Genomic DNA, 12,944 nt, shown 5'->3' on the forward strand with positions numbered 1-12,944 from the left:
GGTAGGTAAGGACACGGTTCTGCTGGATTTCTATCTGAAGACTGCCTAAAATCAGATGTCCCATTTGGTGGCTGCTCTAATCACTGATCTGTTAGGCAGAAGATAGTTGCTACCATGATCTGCTATGCCATTAACAAAATACTTAATGAATCTCTTAAAAAATGGTAGGAAACAATACTTTCTGAGTGATAGTTGAATCCACAGCTGGATTTTGAGAAATACAGTTCTGAGCTACATTCGGTGATTTCACTCCCAGGGGTAGCAGAATTAGGTTTTGTAAAACCATATCTTAAACCAATTATGTGTTTCTATTCTACAGAGAAAAATTATAATTGGCTTCTGATGATGAGTATTACCAGTCCTTGTCTAGTCATGATTCTGTAACTGAGTTGGTGTTCAAACTTAAGGAGAGATTTATGTGCATGAAAAGTTCTAGCATAGAACATTCCCATGGTGGTAGTTGAAATGTCACGCAAGGAAGCTGATAAATGGGTGAGAGAGATAATTACAGAATTCCCACAGATGAAAGATACTGAAGAGTAAGACTATAAAGACGATATTAGGAGAATAAAAAATATACTTGTGTTAGAATACATAAAAAAAAAAAGAGAAAAGAGAACATTGCAAACCTTCTCTGGTTATAGATGCTTTTGAAACTTGAAGAGACTCCAGTGCACAAAGGAGAAAGTTCAGACTTATACAGCTTCAGCAGACATTTAGTAAACAACTGTGCAGAGGCTTTGCACCTCTTTAATGGCCCTGACAAATTGTTTCCAGCTCCTGTGATATAAATGAGATTGATGTGACGAAGAAGGAAAGAATGCATGCTGTCTGCTAGCATTTTGCTGGTTTGAATCAAGATATTAGCACTGTGGGAAAAAAAAAAAAAAAAAAAAAAAAAAAAAGAGAGAGAAATTAGCCTAATTTTCTGTTGACTCTGCAGTTTATAATATTTAGAAATGCAACACGGTCCCAGACAAGTACATTTTGAACGATGGGTAACATCTGCTTTGAACTTGCTAGATGCTGCAAAATAGACTATAGGCAGAAAACACAAGTGTTTAATAACATCCTCTTTCCTTGGCAGGATTATTTCCATTGCTGAAAGCATGCTCTAGTTGCAGATAAAGTACATGGCACTGGTATCCACTTTGAATTGTTTTGAAATTTAAGAGGAGACTCCAGTAACAAATAAAATTTGAAGTTGTGTTGCATGGATGAAAATTGAATAGAATACAACTTTTAGTGGCTTGGCTCAGTCATTTGTAGCTTTGTGTTTAAAAATAACATTCAGGAGAAACATGCAAAAGGAAAAGAATAAATAATAACTTCTCAAGCGCATCAACAGCAAGAATCCTAACAAAAAGTTTATGTGATTAAGAAATAATGAAGATTTAAATGGTGTGCCTGCATCTTAAACACTGCATACAGTTCTAGCCACTCCAGCTATGAAAGGTCACAGTATGGTAAGAAGAAAGTACAAACAAGACAAGAGCAACTGAAATATTAGGTAAACTAAAGACACTCTCTAGGTTAGAAAAGCAAAAGTATAAGAAGGAAATCTGTGATTAACCATTAGTGGCACAGGGAAAATAACTCCTTGATCATTGTTAAGTGGCTCCCAGTCTAATCTGATAACAGCTGTCTTAATACAAACAGGAAATCCTTTTGTTATAATCTGTCATTAAATGTAGGACATTGCCATCATATGTTGTGAATGCCAAAAATGCAAGTGTGTTCAAGATGAGACAAGACATAATCATGACTCTTCGGGTACTGTTAAACACGATGCAAAGTCCAAATGTAATATGCAGTTCAGAAGGTTCCTAAATACCAGACTTCCAGAAAGTGGGTAGATATGAGTGAGAAGTCATTCTTTAACTGCTCTCATCTCACATTGATTCTTGAAGCATCTGAAATGTTTGCTGCAGGTCAAATCTAAGACGTGATGTGCGGCCAGGTACATCTCTGAGCTGTGCTTGGGGTCTGGTGCTCCGTGCATACTAGAGTCATGGGCATTTTTGACTTGCAGTGGAGGAAAGACCTCTAATGAAAAATCAACTTCCAAAAGGAGTAGGTAGCAATGCTGTCAAACACTTCTTTGGAATAAGTGAATTCCTGACCCTAAAGTAACAATATAAGTAAGATACTGCAGACACAAGAACATGTGGTGAGGGAGAAAAATCAAGGACCACAAAGGCATTTTTTTTTTTTTTTTCATCATAAATCAATGAAAGTAGGGAGAGTTACAAGGGTAACTGTGCACACTGAGCAATTTATAATTAAATGCAAATGGAAGAGACCAAAGCAGCCAAATCACCACATTCTGTGGCTTGACTGAAAGACATTTGTGAAAGCTGTCATGGAAGGTCCTTGTCTGACAGAAATAAAAATAAAACTGTGTAAACTTTGGCATTCAGGGATTGCAGTTGGTAAGAAAGTCTTGAAGTTTGGGTCCTTCTCCTTGTAAGCAAAAAGAATAAATTCTCTAAGAAGTGATATAAAATAAACACACAGTCATTACATGTAATGAACTGGAGATCATAGAAGAAAAATCACTAGTTTTTCCAAGATTAAACAGAGAATAAAATCATGACATTTTTGCTCAGAGCGGTGGTCTGATGAGGCTAGCCCTAACACTTAGTCTTAGTCTTTTATAGCAGAAAAATGATACAGGAAATAGTAGGATAGTTCTCTGTTGAGTATCTGCTCCCCCAGTATAATAAAAACAGGCAGCATTATTTTAAGCTTAGCTTTAATTAGGTTAGTGGGAAATATGATCACTTGAAAAACATTGCAGATAAGATGCAGAAGAGAGAAATAAGCCAATACTTTCCAAATGCAAAGATCTGAAAGCTAGCTTTAGTATAAATTATCCAAGTTTATAAAGATACATCAGGATCAAATAATATTACTTATAGCTCATGACTCTGTACAGACCAAGATTATTTTGCTATAGTGGGAGGTGTCCCTGCCCATGGCAGGGGAGTTGGAATTAGGTGATCTTTAAGGTCCCTTCCAACCCAAACCATTCTAGGATTCTATTTTGTGTTAGTGATAAGTCAGTAAAATAAGGAATCTGCATCCAAGCAGTGCTGCTCTGGTACCAAACCTGTTCTTATGCAGAGGTTTCCATCTGCAGGTGTCCTGAAATCCTTACATCTTACTTTCTGAATTTGTGTACAGTGATTAGGCAGCTATCTAAGCAGCCAGATTTTTATGCTGGCCTCATCACTGAAAAATAAAAAAATAATCTCACATGCTGAGACTTTTAACTAGGGAGTTCAGCTACTCAGTGCTCCCCATCTTACCAACGATAGACATGCATATTAACTGGTTGATCCAGATTTTGAATAGCCCCGAGGAAAGTCATGCTGTCCCTATTGATTGCACAAGGAGTAAAGGAAAGCTACACTTTTTACCTGAGCTCTGAAGGATGCCTAGAGCTCAGCAGGACAATTCAAATCCTGTGAACATGTCAACCTTTAGAAAGGGATTCATCTGCCTATGCAGAAGCACTGGAGCCATTGGAAATGTGCTTGCACATCCAAAGTGTCCTACACAGGTTTCATGGTAGACACTGGCTGCTCTGGAGCTGGAGTGGATGCCAGGCAGGATACCCAGGGATACCTCAGATGGCTTGAGATGCCTGAATCCTTCCCAGCAGGAGAGGCCTGGCTGTTAGCAATGACAGAAAAAAGTTAGAAATAATGTTGACAGTGACATCCTGACAGGGCAGGCTAGCATGAAACAGGTCTTCAAGGAAGTAAAACCCTGCCTCCCCTTGAGATCTTATGAAGCACATAGTGATGGTATCTGTTGTCTCTTTCAGTCTCCACAGTGGTGTTTCATACCAGAAATGCTGCCATAGATATATATATATTTTTTTTGTCATTCCTGAAGATGAGCTTCCAGCTGGCAAACTGCATTCAGCCATTTTTAATTAGGGAGGGTCTGGCTGGTAGTTAGGAAAAGGTTCTTCACTGAGAGTGTGGCTGGGCACCTGAACAGGCTCACCAGGGACCTGATCATGGCACTGAGTTGCTGGAGTTCAAGAAGTGTTTGGGCTATGATCTCAGATATGTGGTCTGATTTTGGGGTGGTCCTGTGTGGAGCCAGGAGTTGGACTCAATGGTCCTTGTGGGTCCCCTCCAACTCCTGATATTCTGTTTCTATGTTACATGTACGCCAATTCTACTTTTGATGTGGATCCTTCTACATGCAGCTACTGCAACTAGGTTTATATGTAATGCACCTAACAGTGAAGAATACACATGATTTTTCATTTAGAACCAGTGAATCAGAATTTTTTCTGGTGACATTAATTTTGTTTTGCAATACTCCTTCTGGAGCATTCCCTGCATGGATCTCAGTACTGGCCTAGCAACCAGCAGGGATAATCCATCCGTGTAGGAGAACTGCTCCATGCGATTTGTGTTTGCATGACTGTATGGAAACCAGAATTTATTTATAAAAGGGATACTGGAAACATGCACACCAACTTCCAGGCTGGGTATTGATCCACCGTATGTTCTGATCAATAAAGACAGGCTACACTTTGTTTTGCAGCTCATTGTAAAATGTATTACAATTGAGGGAAGAAGGACATCTTGGGCTTTCAGTGGATGCAGTTGATTTTCATATGTTCTATTATTAGTCATCAATCAAAAGTTTAATTTAATTAAAAGTTCACGTCAGTGCCTGGTAAAATTATGGAGAAGATGGTCCTTGAAGTTATTTGAAGTGCACCTGGGGGACCATGCAGTCATTGGTCCCAGCCAACATGGGTTCATGAGGGGTAGGTCCTGCCTAACAAATTTGATTTCCTTTTATGATAAGATCACCCGTCTAGTCAACCAAGGGAAACCAGCTGATGTGATCTTTCTGGACTTCAGCAAATCTTTTGACACAGTTTCCCATAGGATCCTACTGGACAAAATGTCCAGCAGACAGCTTAACAAAAACATCATAAGATGGGTGAGCAATTGGCTGACGGGCAGGGCTCAAAGTGTTGTGGTAAATGGGGCTGCATCTGGCTGGCGGATGGTCACTAGTGGGGTCCATTTTAGGGCCAGTCCTCTTCAATGTTTTTTATAAATGATTTGGATGTAGGACTAGAAGGTGTTTTGAGCAAATTTGCCGACGACACCAAACTTAGAGGTGTTGTGGACTCGGATGAGGGTGGAAAGGCATTGCAGAGAGATCTGGACAGATTGGAGAGCTTGGTGATCACCAACCACATGAAGTTTAACAAAAGCAAGTGCCGGGTCCTGCACCTGGGATGGGACAACCCTGGCCGTACATACAGACTGGGCGACAAGACACTGGAGAGCAGCCCCGCAGAGAGGGATCTGGGGGTTGTGGTTGACAACAAGTTGAATATGAGCCAGCAGTGTGCCCTGGCAGCCAGGAGTTCCAACCATATCCTGGGGTGCATCAAGCATAGCATCACTAGTTGGTCAAGGGAGGTGATTGTCCCGCTCTACTCTGTGCTTGTGCGGCCTCACCTTGAGTATTGTGTGCAGTTCTGGGCACCACAGTACAAAAAGGACATTCACCTGTTGGAGAGTGTCCAGAGGAGGGCGACGAAGATGGTGAAAGGTATAGAGGGGAAGACATATGAGGAGCGGCTGAGGTCACTGGGCATGTTCAGCCTGGAGAAGAGGAGGCTGAGGGGAGACCTCATCGCGGTCTACAACTTCCTCATGAGGGGGGGTGGAGAGGCAGGAGACCTTTTCTCCATAAACACCAGTGATAGGACCCGCAGGAACGGGGTGAAGCTGAGGCAGGGGAAGTTTAGGCTCAATGACAGGAAGAGGTTCTTCACCGAGAGGGTGGTTGCACACTGGAGCAGGCTCCCCAGTGAAGCAGTCACTGCATCAAGCCTGTCTGAATTTAAGAAGCGATTGGACTGTGCACTAAGGCACATGGTCTAAACTTTTGGGTAGACCTGTGCGGTGCGAGGACTTGGACTTGATGATCCTTATGAATCCCTTCCAATGTGGGATATTCTATGATTCTATAATTCTATGATTCTAATTCTTGCTTTACAAAAGGCTCTAACAAATTCTCACATGGAACACTGCAAAGCTCGCTATGGTGTGCAGCATTTCATAAAGACAACTCATGTAATGAAAGGAGTAGTCCTTCCTTTTTTTTTTTTTTTTTTTTTTTGTTCTTCAATATTAAAATTTTTAGCTGTGTGTCTGTGTATGTGTATAGTGATCACGTGTGAAGACATACCCAGGCATTTCTATTGTAAGGCTCAATGAGAGAGGTGCCTAGTAAGATCACTACAAAACTGTCTTGACTGCATTTATTTTCCATGTGTTTTTCTCCATTGCCTGAGCGTTTCTCCAGGCTTATGTGGTCTGATTTTTTATTTTTTATTATTTATTTATTTATTTATTTTTTTAAAATATTTTTTTCCAAAGACTGTCCTTGAAAGGTGGCACACAGGTCTGTTACAAAATCAAGCCCACAGAAGCAATCACCAGACTCAACTTTCAGGCAAGCAAAGCCTTATTACAAAAAAAAAAAAAAAAAATAAAATAAAGGAAAAAAAAAAGACAAAAGCAAAACAACAGCAAACAACAACAACAACAACAATAACAACAACGAAAAAAACAACCTAAAAGGTTTTTTCCAGGTACACCTCTTCCTTTTGCCAGTGACAGAAAACTGCCAAGCGCCTACATTCCTCTTGATGTTTGAACAGGGGACATCCTGAGGGGACAGACCCAATTTTGGTGAAAGCCAAGGGGATGACCAGGTCCGGGGGGGTTGCACAGATTTTTTGGGGAGTTTTTTTGCTCTCTCCCACGGGGTCTTATGGATTTGTGTGGGGGGGGGCTGCTCTCCCCCTGCTCAGCTCAGCCTCCGGGGTTAATTTCAACCAAACACGGGACAGGCAGAGCCTGGACACCCGCTAGACCGCGCTCCTCGCCCGGGGGCAGCGCCACAGCCAGGGCTGGGCGGACTGCAGGCGCTGCCGTGGCAACACTGCTCAGTGCCACCCGGCAGGGGGCGACAAAGCACCGAGGACATGTCCCCGGGAGGGGACGGGGAGGGGACGATCACGGACCCCCGGCGGCCTCGTTCCCTCCCCGTCCCCTCGCCGGGAGGGTCTCTCTCAGGGAGCCAGGGGAGTAGTTGTACCTCCCAGCCTCCCTCGTTCTGCTTTCCAGGAATTACATTTTATTTTTTTATTTATTTATTTTTAACACGTTACTCTCCAGCTTTTACATCAGCTGTGCTCACCTGACTGCACATCAGCCCAGTTTGCACAGAAGTTACTGGTTTCACACCATAGCTGCTGCTGGTAGGAAGGGCAGCCCGTGCTGGGCTCCATGTGTTTGCACTCTCCCGTATAACTCACACCGACCTTCACAGCTCCCACGTGCTGTCTTTTTTATGCATCTTCCCCCATTTTATTGAATGCTTTTGTATTTCCTTCACGCAGTAATGTGGGTTACTTTAGGGCTTCTTTCTGAAGGGCTCATGGTGCTGAATCTCCACTCTTACAAGTGACCACACTGAATTCTCCACAGCTGATACAGTTCAGGAACCCAGTGCTAAACAGTAAAATAGCAAAAGTGTAGTTGCACTGGATATCTCTACTGTGTTCAAACTGTGGTTACCAAAGTTGTGATGGAACCGTCCTAGGGTATGTCCACAGGATGGCATAGAGACAGCTGTTATGGTCTTCTGGATGGGCAACGGGTCTTTAGGGCAAATGCTGGAGTGACTGGGAAGAAATTCATGGTTTTCTGTAGGCAATCTGACAGAAAAAACGGGGGAAAAAGCAACAACAAAACAAAATACCCCCCCCAGAAAAACAACAACAACAACAACAACAACAAACCAAAAAAAAAAAAAAAAGCACAAGAAGAAAACAATAAAGTTACCCCAAACAGAACCTCCGGACAAGCCAGGCAGTCCAATAACCTCAACGTTCATCTCATTGACCCTCTGCCACTCACTGTGGCGATGGCCATAGTAGACAGTCCTGAAACTTACCCATGAGTTATGAGCTGAACAAAATGACACAAGAAAGATTCAGACAAACAGTTCTAGACATTTTCTTACAATTCATTACCATTTATACAGGCCAGGCAGTGTAGAGTGTATGTCAGGCACCAACAGAGCCAAGTATGTCCATTTGCCAGCCCACATCTCAGATGTGGAATATGCAACAGCCACATGGAGACTTCACGTCCAAGCACCAGTAAGCAGTGTCAAGGGAAAGATGCTCTTTTTGTTTAGGGTGCTTAAGCCTCATTTTTGCAGGATGGATGTTTTTTTTTTTTTTAGTGTGTATTAAGCATGTTACTTACTCAAAATACAGTACACATCTGGTTTGACATAGTGGGACCAGAGCTGATGCAAGATACAAAGAAAGAAGATGCAAAGAAAGAAGGCAAAGTTGATTCAAACTAGGCAGTGGTTTCTCTATGGGAGCAAATAGGACTTCAAGGTGTGATAAGTTCACAGGTGACAATTGGGAAGAGCTTTTGACTCCCTAGATGGTAGAGAGGCTTTGCAGAGAGATCTTGGCAAATTAGAGGGGTGGGAAATCACCTATCACATATGAAGTTGAGCAAAAGCCAGGACAGCTAAGTTTGGTGGTGACTTAATGCCTCTTGTGCATAACTTTTCTTGTGCCTGGGTGCATGCCATACACTTCTTCCCCTTGTGCACTAAGTTATCATGGAAAAGTATCACTTGGTGTTTCCTAGGTGGGCAGTACAGCACACTGTGACCAGGTCAGAGCAGCTGGCAGACCAGGACTTCAGGGGCCACTGTGCATCCATGTGTCTGTACAGATGGAGAAGCTGAACCCCTCTCCCTGCTCAGGCCTCTTTCTCCAGACCATGTACAAACTGTAGGTCCCTATTTCAGTGTTCTAGTTCAAACCTGCCTTCTGTGTTGGAAGTCAGCAGCTGGTGCAAAGAGCAACGCTGTGCAGGTGTGCAGAGCAGTTGGTGTGCTTGGGTCTCTGCATGCTGACCACAGGAGAACACTGCAGGAGAACACTGTACAGATGCTGCCAACTGCAGCTGTGTCAGGGTTCGGTCAGGCCTCTTGATGGCACTTCTCAGAGTCACCTTTGTTTCTGGTGTGTTTAAATGTTCAGTTTCCCATAAACTGACACATGGACATGTTATTCTGAGACAGCAGTCTCTGAATCTTCATCATTGTTACAGTACAGCTCAGGCTGCCAGCTCTGGGCTTATGCAAAAGCTTCTGTACATTTACAGGAGCTAGGAATTTAGGAAGCAGCTAATATGTTCTTTCCGCCTTTGAATGGCAAATCAGGAAGCAGTTTAATTGCCAGTGCAAGCAGAGGTCACTTTTAGGAAGTTGTTTCATAACTGCTGTGAATATGGCAATTATGAATTTATAAATGGACACAATAAAACATTTTCTTAATGAAATAATTTCTTCCTGTCTTCTTTTTCTGTTTTCCCCTTATCCTTCCAGACTGTAATTTACTTTCATATTTTCTTTCAACTATCAGTTCACAGCAAACCTCTGACAAAGCTGTTAAAACGAACAAGGGTTTGGGAAAATATGATACACAGGAAAATACAGCAGTGGTTTCCAGGTCTCAGCTGTTTTGTGGCACATAGCTGGAGATAAAAATGTCAATAACATCAATTAATTTTCTCCAATGAGCAGGTATGAAATAGAGGATGTTTTTTTTTTCTTCTGCATTTTTGGTAAGCAAAAGTAAATACAAGCTATGAAGTTGAGAACTCAGATATTAAAGTTTTTAAAAATAAGGATTCATTTTGTATGACTTCTGCCTACAACAGCAGATTTCTTTGTTATGTTTAAAGCTATTTTTGCCTCATAATATTCAATAAAGTCCTGCATTATAGCAAGACTATGTATATTGCAAACCTTTCTAGTGCTCTGATTTAGTTGTGATCTGACTACATAGACTGATAGTTCACGTAGATAAATAAATAGAACAGAATTGAACAGACCACAGCATCAAAGCTGAAAAGGCCCAAGTAATATAAAAGAATATTTTGACACAAAGCATGTGAGATATTACAGTTTAAATAACTTTTTTTTTTTTTTTTTTTTTTTAATATATACAGAAAATTGCAATCAAGAAGAAAATGCATACTCTATTTCTTTTTTGGGTGAAATATATTAGGCAATCCAGCTATCTAATTGTTCAGACTTTTTTGTTCAGTTTTGCTTTATGTCCATTTGCTAATGTCTTTTTAGATTCTTAAATGATTTCCCCCCACTTCCTTTCTGTCCTTTTTAAATTAATAATTAGAAGGCAGAAGCAGAAATAACTCCATCATTCTGATGAAAATGAATGAGTGATTAATGCTTATCATTTTTAACCACCTTCTACTTCCAGGTTTTTCAAAAGAATTTCAAGTCTGACCTACTGCGTAAAAATTCTGCTTTTGGCATGGTGTATAACAAGCAATCACTGACTGCTGACAAGCTGAAGTAGGTTGGGGGGCGGCTTTGCTGTTGGGCTTGGCTTTTTGAAGGAGCGACCTCCATGGGGCATGGACCCTTCCAGCAGGACAATTCCCCATGGTCTGTCCAGACCCACACAGTAATGGTGGGCATGTTGGGGTAAAATGTGCTTAATCCACCTCCAAATATATGTGAGAGAGATGCTCAAGTCCTTTTATTATAAACTTTCTAGTTTAGATTTTTTTTTTTTTTTGGGGGGGGTAAATCAATATGGGTTTAATCATCTACATGTCTTCATCATTTTGTCATCTTCTCATCCTTTCTCATCTTCTTTTGCTTCAGAGGTTTCTCTTTGAAACACAATCATCACATATGGTCCAGTCTCACCACCCTTGAAGAGCCATTGGACAAGCCTGCGTGCAGATGCCAAGCATCAGTGCACGGAGACTGGAAGGCTGATGACTGAAGGCTGATGCATCCTTGCAGGGTTAGCTATGATGGGGATTATTACTGCAGGGCTGTGTGTGCCATGGTCTGCTGCAGACATTGCTCCTGAGCAGGGATACTCCCTTGTAGGACTCAGTGCTAGGATTCCAGGATGAAGATACAAGGTGTGGGGATGCTGCACAAGGAATTTGCCCTCCTCAGGTGCCCGGGGGCTTGTTCCTTCTCCCTGAGCTCCTCCACAGCTGTAGGAAATGGGAATGTTTCTTTTGCTCTTTGGATTCTCTTCTGCACCCATGCAAAAGCTGAATGAAGAGGTGCCAGTGCATGCAGTCTGGCTGCCCCTATGAACTGTCAAGGTCCCAGTGGTATAGCAGACAAGCTGAGATTTTGGGGACTTTAAAGCAAAGTGGAGATAGTCTCTAAACCAACTGAAAGTAGTAAAGATCAGTAACCTAATCTGACCCCTAATCCCAATTGAAAGATGAATGCCTGGGGAGAATTTTATAAGTATTTGTAAGAAATAGGGAGAGGTCTGCTTCCAGGTTTTCCACTGGATTAGACCAAGTAAATTCAGGATGTAAAAGCAATCCATTCTTAACCATAGTAGGATTCTAAAATGAAATTAAAAACATAAAACCCAGAGGAATAGGAAAAATACTAATTCAATTTAGATTTTATCTATGCAAATCCCCAGTAAGTCTGTATTTTTTCCCCAGTGATAGCCCTTTTTTTTTTTTTTTTTTTTTTAAATGAGAAGTTTTCTCAGAAGTGTTCCCAGTCAGCCCATTTTAACTCCATTTAGTGTCATTCCCATTAATCTGTGATTATGGAGAGGTTTTAAGGCCATTTTACATTGGTGTGAGGAAGGATTCTACTAATTTATTTTCCCATGCAATATTTTCTTATTATAGTCATCACAGGAAGAGGCAACACAATGAGTCAAAGAGGCTTTATAAAGTCATCTCCACTGATTCATTTTGTTTCTCAGCAGTGTCCCCAGCACACTGATAGGACAGCACAGGTGTGGGATGGGACATGGGGTGGAAGCTCTGTGAAGGAGGGTTTGTCTCTGGCTGGAAAAGCAATTGTCCGCTGTGGTGGGCATAGTAGCACCCACAGCATTTTCAAGCCTGGCAAAATATCATAATTTGTGTGCAAAATCTGAAGATGTTAAGCCAGGATAGCAGGGGGAACAGTCGCAATTGATAGGATATTATACATTTTTAAAAAGAATAAAAGAAATAGCTTCAGGCCTTGTTTTCCATGCCACTAAAAAAACTGGAGATGGATATGAAACGTACTGGAAGTGACAGATAAATAAACACTAAAAAAGAGCTAGCTCAAAAACTTTGTCTATTTATTTTGCTATAACTACAGGTGGAAATTTCGTCATGTTTCCTTGGTTTAATTTCTGTGACAAATGTCATTCAACCATAGAAAATAGTCAAAGCCTGAAGCCAGCTGCACTCAAAATATAACTCCTTCATTTACACATATAAAAATTCCTCTGAGAGATCTATAAATAACACTTTTTATGTTATTGTCTTGAAACAAAATGGCTATAATTTTAGATTTAATCTATCCTGCTTGCTGTTAATTTCTTTGATTGAGCTAAGATTTTCTCTTCACCTTTAATGCAGAACAAAAGGAAAAAAAATAAAAAGAAAAAGAGGGGAAGTAAGTGTATGGTGTGACAAATCTTAAGTGTTTTTGCGGTATTGCAGTTGCAGCCCAAATCTCCTTAAAGGAAATGGAAACCTGAGTGAAATCAGGAGATTAAACACAGCCAGAGAGGCAGCTTTTTCGGTGTCCTTTGGGCTCTGACAGATACAGGTAGGTACCTGGGGAGCCACACATTCCTTTCATTGGTTACATCTATAGGGGGAATTTGGGGACACCTAAACTTTCCCTATCTGAGCCCTGGAATGTTTTTCTGCCCACCCATGGCCCTACTGGGGCTTCCTGCAGCTTGGGCGCTGTGACCTAAAGTACCTGCATGTTACCTCAATTAAATGTTTACCAGAATCAGAGCTGAAGTCTCAGTT

The sequence above is a fragment of the Oxyura jamaicensis genome, chromosome 1 (genome assembly GCF_011077185.1).
Source record: "Oxyura jamaicensis isolate SHBP4307 breed ruddy duck chromosome 1, BPBGC_Ojam_1.0, whole genome shotgun sequence".
Classification (NCBI taxonomy): domain Eukaryota; kingdom Metazoa; phylum Chordata; class Aves; order Anseriformes; family Anatidae; genus Oxyura; species Oxyura jamaicensis.